Raw genomic sequence first — 16,181 nt, 5'->3', positions numbered from 1 at the left:
AATACAATCATAGCTAAACCTAAGCAACTGGCTTCATCATCCTCTCCTAGTTATAGCATCGTCGAACAATTGAAAAGAACTAACGCTCAAATCTCCATTTTAGAACTGCTTAAGATCTCTTCTGCTCATAGAGAGATCCTGGACAAAGCTTTGCTCACTACTAATATTCCTAAATATTTAGATGTAGATCAGTTTCAATCTATGGTGGGTTGCTTGACTTCACTCCATTACCTCACTTTCTCTAAAGAAGATGATAACTCACTAAATCACCCGCATAACCAACCATTACACATCGAAGCTATGATCCATAAACACTGAGTTAAATGTCTAAAGGTATGGTACTATTACCAATCAGAGTAGGACCTATGGAAAGAGATGTTATCTTTTAGATGCTCGACCTTCCTCTTTCATACAATATCTTATTGGGGAGGCCGTGGATTCATGAAATGAAAGCGGTACCATCTACATATCATCAGTGCTTGAAATTTCCTTACAACGGAGTTGAAGTCAGTATTACTGTTGATACAAGCTATTACTATAATGCAATAATGCAGAGTGCTGATGCTTTTGTTCCCTCTACATCTGAAAGTTTAGAAACTTTGCTGAAATATTTAGAGAAGAAATTGAAAATCACAAATACTGGCATGGATGGATACAAAATAGAACCTCTACTCTCACTAATGTCTCTTCCTCCATCACCAAGATAGTCGGGAAAACCATCAGAGGTTATGAAGCCACAAACTTCAACTCCAAATGTCATTTATGATGGTCTCTTTATACAATCCGCTACTTCCCTTGTAGATGAAATAGAAGAGGATGATGTTATCAAATGGATTTTCAAAGAAGAAAGTACAAACAAAGAAATACGACATTGTGAAATTTCCCCGACACAATATGGTCCAGGCTATAAGATGATTCAACACGTGGGATTTTTAGGTACCAGTCCTCTGGGAAATCGTCAAGAAGGTATTGTTGAACCTATTTAGCTACAAACTAAGTTTGCAAATGATAAAGCTGGACTCTGATACAATCCAAGAAAGTCATCAAATTAGAAACATACTTCTCACCATCAATCTAAGTGGAGGAAAAAGATACTACCTTCAACATCACAGGAAATCAATACTTAGCAAACTCAGGAAGAGTATGAAAATGAACAAGAAGATTAAAAAATCAAGAGAGAAGAAGTAGCTGGTATGCGAGTTCCAATTGTATCAACAATAAAACTACAAGGAGTAGAAGTCCCAGAGGATATGAGAGAAGAGGTAGAAAGAAGTAAAGAATTGTTTGCACCACTGAATATTCTGGTTACATACATAGGTAGACAACAAGTAGATGATTCAGAAACTGACTCAAATGAGTATGAATGGGCTCTAGATCATCTCTCAGATACACCTACTACATAAACTCCTGAAGAATCTAGTGATATCATAAATGAAGAACAAGAGGAAATCCACTTAAAGTTGCAAAAGGAAATAGAGGAAATCAGACTACAAAGACAAGAAGACTATGAATAACAGCTGAAAGAAGGAAGAGCATGAGAAAATTATCCCTCTAATGAGATAGGACAAATCAGGTATGGAACTACAAAAGAAGAATTAGAAGCTATAGAAGCAGGACCAGTCATTAGTCCAGAGGAAGCTGAATGGAAAAGATGTCAGGGACTAACAAAACCATCAAGGTTATGTCAATAGGTGCGTCAAATACAAGTGATCAATGAACCAAATCACGAAGGAACTTTCAGCATCAAAGATGTAGGTATTGATACTATACATACTTTTACTAAATCACTTGAAGACAAGTCAGAAACTTCATCTTATGACTCTCATAACTCAAACGTAAGCTCTATTTATAACAACAGCTATTCGACATCATATTATGACTACTCTGTCATGAATGTTGAGATGTTGACCATGTTACTATCACACCATAATATGTAGTCCATTCTGAAGTAGGGGACGATGCTCGGAGTAGGTCGGCTAGGTTAGGTCCACTAAATATTAACATGGACTTCAATAATCGTGTTGTAATTCTTCCTGGTCTCGAGACACCTATGCAAGGTAGTTTTCTAAAACTTGACTTGTCGGTCTGAAGTTATGATGATAATACCATGAACTCCCTTGAACTTGTTAAAAATTTATCCTTGATGCATCTTGAACTGATTGATTGTAGTCTTTACAACCAACCTTTGAATGTACTTACCTTCACCAATGACTACACATTAGCCTGCTATCTTAATGCAGTTGAACCAATGAAATCTTCCACCAATGAGTAAAGTGAGAACATGACTAAGGTAGACATCAAGTATCTCAGTCTCAAAAATCAAAAAAAGAAAAATAAAAGTTTTGATGATGAAAACCACACTGTGGTGGTGTCAGAACAAAGAAAAGTAAAAATAAAGGACGTACCTAAGGGTGAAAACCTCTCTGAGGCACCTGAGGGTGAGATACTTGATATGCTACCAAGTCACTTCCAAGAAAGGTCTTCAATATTGATTGAACCAACTCAACTAGTCAATATTGGAAGTCAAGAGATGTCACATATCATTCATTTAGCTCAATCACTATCAACAAAAGAGTTAAAAGATTTCAGCAACCTCTTTTCAGAAAAGAAGATCAACTTTGCATGGACATACTCTGATATGCTAGGACTAGATCCTGATCTCATCATGTATCATCTCTCTATTACACCAAGAGTTAAACCAGTCAAGCAAAAACTCTGTAAGATGCATCCTCATGTGGCACTGCTAGTCAAAGTTGAGCTAGAAAAATTGCTAAAAGTTGGATTTATCAAAGCTATAGACTATGCAGAATGGATATCAAACATAGTACCTGTATCAAAGGTAGACAAATCTATTAGGGTTTGCATAGACTTCAGGGATCTCAACAAAGCATTTTTGAAAGATGATTTTCCATTGCCCAACATTGATATGATAGTAGATATGACTATTGGATATGAGATGTACTCATTAATGGATGGATTCTTTGGTTATAATCAGATCAAGGTAGCTCCTGAGGATCAAGAAAAGACAACCTTCACATGTGTATGGGGAACCTTCTACTAGAATGTCATGCAATTTGGACTTAAGAATGTAGGAGCAACTTACCAAAGAGCAGTAACCACTATCTTCCATGATATGATGTATCGATGACACCCTAGTAAAAACTATGAAGAGATCTATTGTTCTCAAAAAAGAGAAACCCAAGTTCACTTGCAAACTATCCATGAAATAGCCAATCTCAATCAATGAAATACTTCAGGGCTTGGACAACATAACATAGGATCCTAATGATCCTCCTACACTTCAGGTTCTACCAGACCTAGGGGGGACGCCCTTTGATGCACAAAATACAGCCAATCACAAACATATGACATCAATAAAAGTAGATGAATCTCAAAAGGCTCAACAACAAGGAGGTTACTACAAATGGGCTAGATCTACATTGACATCTATACTAGATTGGAGCATGAGATAGATGGGACATCTAAAACCAAAAACATAAAAGAAAATGGATACTTGATATTTTAAAATATATGAGAATCCCCAGAATCTGCAATACTAGTGCCTTATCCAAGGGCATGGAGTCATACATCAAACTGTAAATGAAAACTTCTATTGGAAATCCAATTTATTAAGAAAGATATCCCTGTATTAATGCCTGACATTAATACATTCTAAACTCCAACAGAGGATCATACATATCCAAACATTATCCTAAATCCAAAATGATTGTTCATAGAATTTAAACTCTTCCTTGAAGAGTACCTAAGAGCACCCATTACACTCCCACTTTGAGAGGAGAAACCCCAAACTCCCTTGAAGACTGGATTCATTGAAAATAAGAGAAGGCATAGAGACAATCCAATAAACTATATATATGCCTTACATATATGTGACCTGCAACAGAAAACATCTACAACAAGAAGATACTCTATTACTTGAAAAGGGACATTGTATTACAAATTTGGAAAAAACTCAAAATTGGAAACCAAGATTCAGGAGCCTCGCTCACCAAAAATATGGAACCCATACAAAAAGAGAAGACCCTTGAATAAGAAGGAAGGGAGGACAAAATCAGATTTTATTCTCTGACAATGGAAAATACCCTATCTTTCAACATTAACTGTTTCACACAACTTGGCTTGCAGAGAATCTAATCTTCCTGACTGAGAAACAAATTCTGAGATCCTGAGGTAACTGCCCCAAAGATATTTTCTATGGGTTTCACTTGACTACAAAAAAGGATTCCTCGGATTGAGATCTTTCCAATGATATATAACACTTATATCTCGGGCAAAAAAAATCCCTCAGCCATCGGTCCCTCTGTAGGTCAGTTATTTAAGTTTCTACCTTTTCACTTTAGCCTGAAACTATATTTTAAACCTTTGAATTTCCTAGGCAGACTTCTACCATGCATCTCTGCCACATGGCACCTTTTGGTTCGCTCATGAGCCCCTCTGTGCGCCACTTGTCCTAGCACCCAAGCAAGGTCGGACCTACCCTCTGACCTGGGCCCACTCTGGTTATTCTTCTTTGTCTCTTCCTTGTCATTGATCCGTGATGGATATTCATCATGCATCTTTGGATTGCAGATCAATGACCACCATTGATCTCCCTCAGACTTGTTCTTTAATTCCTCTGACCTGCTCTTCTTTTCTATCGGGCCCCACCACTTGGTCGCCAAGTCACACCGATTAGCCATCGAGCTACTTTTTATTGCGACTTGGCTATAGTCATTGATCTACCTCAGATCACCATCGATTGACCTTGACTTGCCCATCCATTAATTCACTTGGAACTACTCTCTCTTCTAGTAGGCCCGCCACATGTCACATCCTTATTTGCCTTTGGATCCATCTACTTGCCACTGGACTTGGTCCCATCCTGATTCTTCTTCTACTCCCTGCCACGTGGCACAACCTGATTCACACTGAGCCCACCTGGATAGCCACCTCAACTTCCATGTAATTATTTTCCATGTCATGGGGGATAATCATCGGACATCTTCATCTCGCAGTATAGTGAAGGCCTTAGATCTTCCCTCAACCTGCTCGACCCTTAATGCCTGGGTCACTTCACCTTTTTTGCACATGCTTTGTTGCCAAGTCATAGGGGATATTTGGCAATCATCTTCCCATCGTGACATGGAAACAATCGTTGGATCATCATGCCCGATCATCAGATCTTCTTAACCCTCTAGGACTTTACCTTAGCTAATATGGTCCCCTCTTTGCTACATGTCACCACTTGGCACCCCCCCTGATTCATTCTGTTATCTAACTGGGCACCACATGTCTGTCGGGCTTGCCACGCATCAACCTTTGGTTCACCACCTGACCCACCTATCTTGCCACTTCGACCTACCACTTCCTTTGGTTTGTTTGGCATTAGTCATTTGATGGAACTTCCCCTTTGGTGAGCCATTTTCATGTCTCATCAACACCTTTTATGTCGATGAAACTGATGCCTTCGATGAGTCCTTATGGTGATCCATCGAAGCCATGATTTGTTCGATATTCATTTTGATGACATGCCACCTGTCTGCTATGTGGCACCCCTTGATTGGCTTTGAGGTCCCAATCCTGACACCTCAACACGGCCTGGGCTAACCACCAAAATGAAGCTCCTCATAACCGTCTACCTTAACTGTCAGCCATAGTTCACCGCTGGCTTTAACCACTATTTGAGCCTACCACTAGTGGTTTGTCGCCAAGTCACGACAATTAACAGTCGAGCACCTTCATCTTGCAGTATAGCAATGGCTGTCTGATCTGTGCAACTTGCTTGCTTGTTAATCTCTCCTTTTGCCACAAAATTAGGCCACTTTGAGATGCACGCGCATGCGGTGGGCCCACTGGGCTGAGCTGCTCCTTGTGAAAAGCCCGTATTCTTTGACACCAAGGATATATGGGGCCTTGCATATAAATACTAGAATGCTCCTCCCCGTGACCAATTTGGGATAAATGGTCCTTCATGCTAGGGCCTTTCCATCAGATCAATGGGACCTCTCCAAACATGCTAACCCGATGGCCGATGCCATCTTCCTATACTTTGTGATGTTCCATCAGGTCATCGGTAGCATTACATTATGCTATTCCAATGGCCAATATCACCAGTGTCTACCTCCTCCGCTTGCACTTTCCATCGGGTCATCGAGAAGACATCAAAACCTGACTTCTGATGGTTGATGATGACTTTCTGCGCTCTGTACTTCCATCGGGTCATCGGCGTAACATTAAACCGCTCCACCCGATACCCGATGGCTCTACTCCAGTTTGTCCACTTTTCTATCGGGTCATTGGCATAAGAGAGAACCTTGCTAGCTGATACCCGATACAACCACTTTGCACCCATGACTGCTCATCAGGTCATTGGGGTAGCTTAAAACTACTCACCCTGATACCCGATAACTTACTCCGGTCTGCTCCACTTTTCTATCGGGTCATCGATGTAGGGGAGAACCTTGCCAGCCAATACCAGATACAACTGCTTTGCACCCATGCTTGTTCATCGGGTCATCGGGGTAGCTTAAAACTAGTCACCCTGATACCTGATAACTTACTCTGGTTTGTTCCACACTCCAGCGACCTCATTGGGGTAAGTCCTACTGATCAGGGTAGGTTTTGCCAATAAGGCAAAAATTCAAAAACTACCAGAAACACGCCAAGAGGAAGTGCAAATGCAAAATTTTTGAAATGGGCCTCCCAAATTCATCAAAATTTTATGAGTCCCAACAAGATCCACACATATCCAAGAACTAGGTCTCATACTGGATAGAATGGAAAGATTTAAGCTCTGGCTAAATCCTAAAAAGTGTGCATTCAGAGTAACACCAAGGATATTGCTTGGTGACATAATTTCAAAGAAAGGAATTGAAGTTGATCCTGAAAAGGTCCAAGCCATAATGGAAATGCCTTCACCCAAGAATATCAGTCAAATAAGAAGTTTACAAGGACGTCTCCAATCAATAAGGTGCTTTATATCTCAGCTAGCAAACAAAGCTCAACCCTTCACAAAAGTATTAACGAAAGGAGCCCCATACAATTGGAATGAAGATTGTGAACAACATCTAAAACAAATCAAAGATTATCTTTCTAATCCACCCATATTGATGCCACCAATTCAAGGTAAACCATTTATTCTATATATATCAGCTACATATACATCACTGGGGGCACAACAAGATGAAAACAAAAAAGAACGAGCTATATACTATATCAGCAAAACCTTGATGTCTTATGAAATGAACTATACTATCATAGAAAAGTCTTGTTTGGCACTAGTCTTTACATCACATAAATTAAGACACTACATGTTAGCACATTCTATTAAGTTGGTGGCTAATATTGATCAACTCAAATATCTTCTCAACAAAGCAACACTTATAGGAAGATTGGCTAAATGGGTCATGGTTCTTACAGAATTTGATATTGAATATGTAGAACATAAAGCCATCAAAGGACAAGTTATTGTAGATCAACTTGTTGATGCTCCACTTGAAGACAGTCAACCTTTGCATATAGAATTTCTGGATGAATCGATCATGCACCTCACTCAACGATCATGGAAGATGTTGTTTGATGGGTCTTTCACTCAACATGGTTCTAGTGCCGAAATACTTTTTATTACTCCTCAAAAATATTCAATCCCAAAAGCTTACAAGATTCTCTTCCCTTAAACAAATAACATTGCAGAATATGAAGCTTTGGTGAATCGGATCAAGTTGGCCATCAAATGGAAGATTGTTGAATTATACATCTATGGAGATTCTCAACTCATCATCAACCAAATCAATGATATATATCAAACTAGAGATGAGAAACTGATGCCTTATAAGAGAATGGTGGATGACCTCAAGAAATAATTTACCTTTGTATCATTTCAGCAGATCCCCAGATCAACAAATAGAGTAGCAGATGCAATGGCCACCTTGGCATCTATACCACAACTATAGGAATCTAATTTTTGGTTTGTATTCCTGGTGGAAGAGTTACATTATCCTGCCTATGATTCTTGTGAATCCTAGATGGTCTGTTCTATTATTGGACATGACTCATCTCGCTACAGCCACATTTACTCTTACCTACGCAACCAAGTTATCCCTGCTAATCTTTCCCATAATGAGAAAAGGAACCTAATCCAAAATGCTTCACGGTACGTTATCATCGCTAACGACCTATTTAGGTGAGGTTTGGATAGTACTTTGCTTAGGTGTCTAGAAACTAAAGAGTCCCAATGCACATTATCTGAGGTTCATGAAGGTGTTTGTGGATCCCATTCAAACGGTCTAACTTTAGCATGGAAACTACAAAGGGCTGGCTACTACTGGCTAGACATGGAGAAAGAAGCTATTAAATTTTCTAAAACTTGTGAGAAGTGTCAGTTACATGGGAGCCTTATACATGCTCTAGCAAGGGATCTCATACCCTTTGTTACACATTGGCCCTTTCAACAATGGGCGTTTGATCTCATTGGGCAAATATATCCTCCATCATCTAACAGAAACAAGTTTATTATAACTGCCACTGAGTACTTCACTAAGTGGGTAGAAGCGGTTCCACTCATCAAAGCAACTGATAAACAAGTAGCTTTGTTCATCCTTAACTATATCATCTATAGGTATGGTACAGGTTTAATTAATCAAAACTATATCATCTGCAGGTATGGTATACCTTCATCCATTGTGACTGACAATGGAAGGGAGTTCAAGAATAAAGATCTAGATGAAATATTGGAAAAATTAAAAATACAACAATACTAGTCATCCATAAACTACTCTCAAGGTAATGGACAAGCCAAAGCATCTAACAAGAATCTATTGACTATCTTACACAGAACAGTAAATAAATCAGGAAAGGATTGGCATTTGCAGCTCACTATGGGCTTATAGAACAAGTATTAGAACACCTACTGGGGATACACCTTTTTCTTTGGTGTACGGGTCTGAATCAATCTTACCTATTGAGGTGGAGATACCATCTTTAAGAGTTTCTTTGCAAGGTCTTGTTATTGATGAAGACTACAGGATATCTAGATTGCAAGAACTCGAGTTGTTGGATGAACATCGGCAAAAGGCATTTGATCATCTGAGAGCATATCAAAAGAGAATGTCTAGAGGTAACAGCAAAAATGTCCGACAACAAGAATTTCAGGTTGCTGACCTTGTTGTGAGAGAAAATCCTAAGAATCAACAGTTTCAAGGCAACAAAGAGAAGTTTGAACCCAACTGGCTGGGTCCCTACATTGTTACTACAGTCTTTGGATCTAGTGCCTATCAACTCTCAACATCGAAAGGAGAACAACTCTGTGAACCGATCAAAACCATCCACTTGAATAAATTCTTCACTTAGTATTCTCTTCTCCAGCAACCTATACAACTAAAATATCCTAAAGAAATTCTAATCAGAATATGTCCTAAAAAAAAAAAAAAAACTTTCCTAATCAATTGAAAACCTGGTACATAGGCGCCTCTTGTACTCAAGCACTTCATCTATCAATGGAATGTTGGAATTTCCCATTTTCATTCCCACTTTCCTACATCTTTTCTTTCTCTTGTACATATCTTTTAGTCACTTTTGTGACATCCTGGTTCTTTTGGAACCCTCATGGCTTGAAACTGATCAATGTCCTAGTCTTAGGGTAATTGACTGAGATATTTACATGTCCTAAGAAGTATCAACCAAGTCATCTTTTAGTCAGGGGTACCCGGTCATCCACTCTGAGTCAGTCACCTGTCTCCTAACTACTGAAGAGTTTTATCAATGAGTACACAAAAAAAACAAGACTACTGAAAACAATCACTAAACTGTTTGAGATATGCATGAAATTTTCTTTGTGTGTTGTCTTTTACATTGGATTTCAATTATTATTCCCTCTGAGTAACTCGAGGAAGTCTATCTTGACTAAGAGGAGCAAGGATTGGGGGGCATAATACTTTTCTTTGTTTTCTGTTTGTAGGAATGAATTTGATGATCTGGAAACATCTAAATAGCTGGGTGTCTATGATAAGTTCCTTCACATCAGGGTGAAATCGCCACACATACCTCGACTCCACTTATTTGTATGCTACAGGGAGGCTGGAGTCATTTCTTTGTCTATTGAGGGAATTTATTTAATGTGCAATCTGGATGCATGCGTAATGTGTCCAAGGATATGAACGAACAAAGGGTCATTGCGAACAAGATAGTTAATATTGCATATGCAAAGAAATGAACTCTATTTTGCTTGATGTGTTTGTAACATGCTCAGTGATGAAGATTAAGCACTCCAAATCCAGTGACTAGGTTTAGGTTGCATTGATTCTAAAATTTTATGCATTTCGAGTAATTTCAATGTAATAACAATGATCTCTTTATCTTCTGAATGATAGTTTAAAGCATCATAATTTCTCAGCTAAGTGGTCTCTTTTTCATCATCATTTCTCTGATCAAGTACTTGTGTATTGAGATGTTAGCTGCATACATACGCATCTTATATAGATCCATACATTTCATTATCACTCATTTGCATTCATATTATTGCATGAAGAAAAATAAACATTTGCATTACTCATTACTCATTTTCATCATTTATTTGCATATGAAAAAGAAACAAAAATAAACATCCATATTCATCTGCATTACATACATCCATGTTGAATATATATGCATATATATAGAATAAAGCATATAGAAAGACATCTCATAATCAATCAACACAAGTACGATGAAATCAAATCAAGATCTCGTATATATTATCATAAAAATCTCAAAGTATAAATGATATCAACTGTCATATACAATGTCTCATCATAGAAAGAATCGAATAAGGCTACAAAAATGGGATATATAAAAAAATTTAAGAGACATAACAAGCTAGCTCTCTGCCTCTCCCTCATCTCCAAGTGGTGGAGGAGGTGGTGTCGACTGATTGACATCTTGTCTAGGTGCCCTAGCTCCCTCAGATTGAGCCATATACTATGAATATGGAACAACCTTTTGTGCCTCTGGGACTGCTACACTATACATGACAACATAATAGGCTACCCGACTCGTCTGATGCAAAACCTCTCACTGGAGAGTATTTCACTCTGCTCTGACCTTGGCAAGTTATCGGTCCCACTCTACAAGTTGTGTCTGCGCCACTATCAACTGTGACTACAAACCTATCAATCTATCCCTCAAAGACCATGCTGCATCTGCTACCCCCTACTCTCTCCCTCCCCCTCCATCTCCCCCTCCCCCCTATGCTCTCATAGGCTCTCTGCCTCCCTCTCCACCTTCTTGCCCATCTCTTTGTTGTCTCACTTGCCTAGGCGCTACTTTATCCTCCTCCCCTTGAACCTCTATCACCCTGGCACCGCCAACCTCAACCCCAACAACTCCTAATGATCCCCCCTCCCTCTCTGTCATTGTCTCCCTCTAGCTGGTATTCTGCTGCTACTAGCCCCAAGATCACCTCCTACCCACCTTAGTGCATCCACTCTCAAACCCTGCACCTATCCTCACCCCTGTACCTGACTTGGTATCTATACCTGGGTTGGTGCCTCATCCTTAGCCTCCTTTATAAGAGGTGCATGCACTGTAGGATCTGTGAATCTAGGACACAAATGCCTCTGGAACCAATCCCTATACTGGACCAATACCCTCGCATCCATGACATCCTCCAAGTAATCCCATCTCAATTGTTGTAAACTGACTAGCTCCTACATGCTCAGCATGTAGGATAACCTTAGAGCCCATCCTCGTCTCTCATCATCTCCATATTGGGCATAGGTTGTAAACTCCTATGACATACCATGTGGTCTGCCATATTGCCTCATAACCCTAGAAACTGCGTACCACTCAATGATGGAGACCAACTTGCCAATAAGAGGATGCATCATAAACATATGCTTCCTCTGCCCTCTCCAGTCATCCCATAGCTCCAAACCCCTATACAACTCCATACTACCATGATAAAATCATCAAGTTGTCTCCTCCAGTAATTTGTCTTGCCCAGATGGGGTTGAGTGACATAACCTGAATAGCAATATACAATAGGCTGGTGAGGCTCTCTAGAATCATCTACTATCGACTTGCATACTGGGATGTGCTCCCATGCCCATATTTGCAAAACTAAGACTCCTTCTACCATGCTCTTCCCATCCCTACATGCAACCTCATACATTTCTTGATACATATGGGCTAACAAACAAGATCCCCACCCTAATCTCTCACAATGAGTCAATAGTCTCTTGATCATCCTAGCCCAGCCACATAGAAAGCCCTATTGTCCCCTATCTAGCATGACAAAACACCCAATGATACCTGCTAACACACATGCCAATGGAAACTACTCACTATATCTAGCCATCATAACATCCCATGTAATGGACCACTCAAGGATAGCCTCATCATGAAATATGTGTCTCAAAGCTAAAATACCAGGTTGCTGAGAAGAATCATAATCAACCTTGTCGCTAGCAAATGGGATCCTGAGAATTCGATAAACATCCTCAGGTGTGATAGTCATCTCTCCTATAGGTAAATGGAAAGTGTTATGCTCTGAATGAAACCACTCTGCTAATGCGGTCAACATCCTATGATTTACATGGATATCTGGCATCTGTAGAAGGTGTCCAAAACCACACAAATCAATATGTGACCTATCTACATCAGATAAACCATGAACTCATCCCATCATAGGCAGATACACACATCAAAACAAGATATCTAGAAACCGAATTTGCAAAATCATCCATAAACATCGTCAGCATGTGTTCCAACTTGCACTACAAATATGCTAAACATGCTCGTAAATCCAAATATACAAAATGCAAAATCAAAATTTGATATTTTGACCCTAAAACATGCTTGTTGTTTTTCATACGAGTTCACAAAAGGGAAGAATTTTGTATGAATCAGGATTATACATCACACGACAAACTATCACAATATGAAAAAGTATTATACATCGTATGACAAAGTGGGAACTCAAGAACAAATTTGTATGAGACATGGGACAACACCGAATGACAAACCCTATATGCCCATACAATAAACCACTAAGGAGACAATTTATTGTAGGATAAATGGTCTTATCTTGCATGATAAACTGTGGCACACGACTTTCAATGACTTAAAAATGCAAAAAAATCAATCAAATTTTAAAATTTAAGAATTCAAATAGGCTTAAGATCGATCACTTACCATTGGGTCGTAGTTTCACGGTCGATTATATCATCTCTGGCACTCAAAATGGTTCTCCTGGATTGGAATGGCCATTTTTCTTCGCAGAGGGCTTTTAAAATTTCAAACTTGGAGAGGTGAAAATGACTTGAAAATGAGACATGGATCCCTTATATAGCCAAAACCCTAATTTTTCAAATTGCTCTGATAGACGTCAAACTTGCACCCTTAGCTAAATCGATAGTCTTGATTCCATTTTTTTGATCGAAATAGAAATTTGAGATCATCCTCCTAGTCAATTTTGCACAACTGAGATCACTTAGTACTTTCATCACCTGCTCATTCTCTTCTTCAATTTGTGCTTAATTCTCATTAATCAACGCTAAATCTCAATTTAATTCTCACATTAACTCTCATTTTAATCTTCAACATTAATCTTTGTGCTCAAATAACTTATCATCACTCAAAACAATTGCCTTTAATTAATGTGCAACCCTCACTATCTTTCGATTTCTCTCCCGAGGGGGCATACTCATGACCTCAAAGTCGAGAATTTATTTTTAAAAAATCTTTGTTACAAGTCGACCAACTAAGCTTCATCAAATCAATCTCTAAGGGCATATCAGTTTCGTCAATCAAATCAAGTTGATATTGTCTTTGTGTAAATTAGTTTGCTTAACGTTAATCAGTTGCATTGCTTTTCATCAAGTTGATTATTCATTTAAAATCAATCAAGGGTTTAAAGAATATCTTTGATCACACACTCAATCTAAGCAGGCGTTCAGTTTCATCGCAATCGAATCAAGCTGGACAGTTTATCTTTGCTCATCATATCTTGATCCATTAAGTTCAAGATCAGTTTTATCTTCATTCACTGTGTCTAGTTCAATCAAATTCTAGATCAATAAGATCTGATTCTTGATAAATCAAGTTCAAGTTAGGTATCTTTTCTCTTCATCGGTCCTAGTTCAATCAAGTTCAGGACCGATTTCTCTTTAATCAACTCTGTTCAATTTCATCACTTCAAAACAAGTTGAATACCTCGTTCTTCATCTAGTTCATGATCAATCAAGTTCAGAACTTGTATCTTCTAGACATCAACTATTCTTTGAACCAATGTGTTGCTCGCACATTAACTCAAAGAGGGGCAAATGTAATACCCTGAAAATGGTCATCTAAACCATGAACCCCTAATCTCGACAACATCACCAAGGTCCTAACCAAAGGCAATTTAAAATTAATCTTGAGCACACAATTAATTTCTTAAATCACCATGTCACATGGCAAATTAATCAACCAATATTAATTAATTAATTATTTAAATAATTGATCATTCTAAGAAAATCATTTTTTTAAACAATTATCTTATTTATTTTATTAAATATCCTAGCATATTTAACTAAATAAATCAATTTGCCATTAAATCATAAAAAAAAAGAATTAAAAATTGAGAAAAGAAATCAATTGGAGATAATCTTGAAAATCAAATTAAAAATTGAAGAATAATCTCAAAGAAAGAAATTAAAACATTTAAATATCAAAATTGAATGAAATAGAGAATAAATCAATTTTTTCTGATTTTATCTTAATTTTAGTTCAATTTCCTTTAAAACTGAGAAAAGAAACCAACCACATCAATTCACCTAGATTGTGCTTCCTCTTGGAAATCTTGATTGCTCATCATCATTTTATCTCAGTTACTGGTTTCTTTCTAAATTTTCTTTAAATTCAGGCTCTCATCTCTCATTCAAGGATCTTGGAGACTGTATTGTTATTCTATTGTTTTTGCTCTAGGTTCATTAAGATTTTGTGCATTGAGATATTGCATATTAGTTATTTCATATTTGTTAAATAATCTATCTTAATATTTCTTAAATCATGTTAGATTAATCATGCATATCTAGCTTAATCTTGCATCCATTTAGCTCAATTTCATGCTCATATAGATTAAATCCTTCATTTAGATGTTGTCTAGTCACTGGTATTGCATATGAAATCTAAGAGCAAGACTAAACTCGCATCTACTAGAAGAAAATAGGTCGCTTTGTAATGGTTTATTGTTCATTATCGATTATTGATTTACTAACCATGCATCTAATGACTTAATTGAAGTGTTGTGTATTCAGATACAGATTCAGATACATGTCCACTTTTCACACACAAAACTACAGATATACATTATCATTTTGTTGTGTTTTAATATCTCTCATCCCTTTAAACAATTCCTCTCAAACTTTTCTCTCTCATATGTATTCCTTTACATCGATTGTCATAAATTTTTCACCTTTCCAAAGATTCCCCTACTTTTATTCTCACTATCTTGAACATATTTTCTCTCAAATCAATCATAGTCCTCTTTTTTACTATCCTATCTGCAAAGAAAAAGGGTCTCTTGGGGATTTCAAGTCTCTATTGTTTAGTTTTCTTCATTAGGATAGCCCTTTCTTTTTATCACATAACTCCATTTCCTCTAACATTTTTCTTTGATAATGGTCAAACTATTATCAGATGATACACATTGCATCTTTTATCCCTTGGATTTTTCCCTGAGACCATAGAAACTCTATCTACTCATGTTTTTATCACATGCTATTATGTACAAGAGATTGTCATCTATCCTACTGTCATTTCTTGACACAGTTGAAAGAAAACAATTTACTTCATGTAGACTGCTCTTTGAAGGACTGCTAGCAAGATAGACCGTGTTTTGTCGATGCATCAATGCATTAATGTCCTTTGACTATCTTGTTGCACTTTGATATTTTTTTGTAGACATTCGCTTTCTTGGGATAATATTCCTCCAATATGTAAGAGTAAAGGCATAAATGGGTTTAGGCCTTTCATCTTTTTAGGTCTTCTCTTCAAATGGTTATCTACTTTTTATCTCTAGTATCTGTAAAAAAATTGTCATTATGAAATTGTTTATACCCTTTTCATGCAAACCTTTACATTATTCCAAAATCTTGTAGCTACCATCATTCCTTTCATGTACTTTGATGAGCCTTAGTTTTATGCTTTTATTTGCAGCCATTTTT

This window comes from Cryptomeria japonica, chromosome 11, assembly GCF_030272615.1.
Source record: "Cryptomeria japonica chromosome 11, Sugi_1.0, whole genome shotgun sequence".
Taxonomy (NCBI): domain Eukaryota; kingdom Viridiplantae; phylum Streptophyta; class Pinopsida; order Cupressales; family Cupressaceae; genus Cryptomeria; species Cryptomeria japonica.
The sequence above is the reverse complement of the archived record's forward strand: the minus strand, read 5'-3'. Positions refer to the sequence as shown.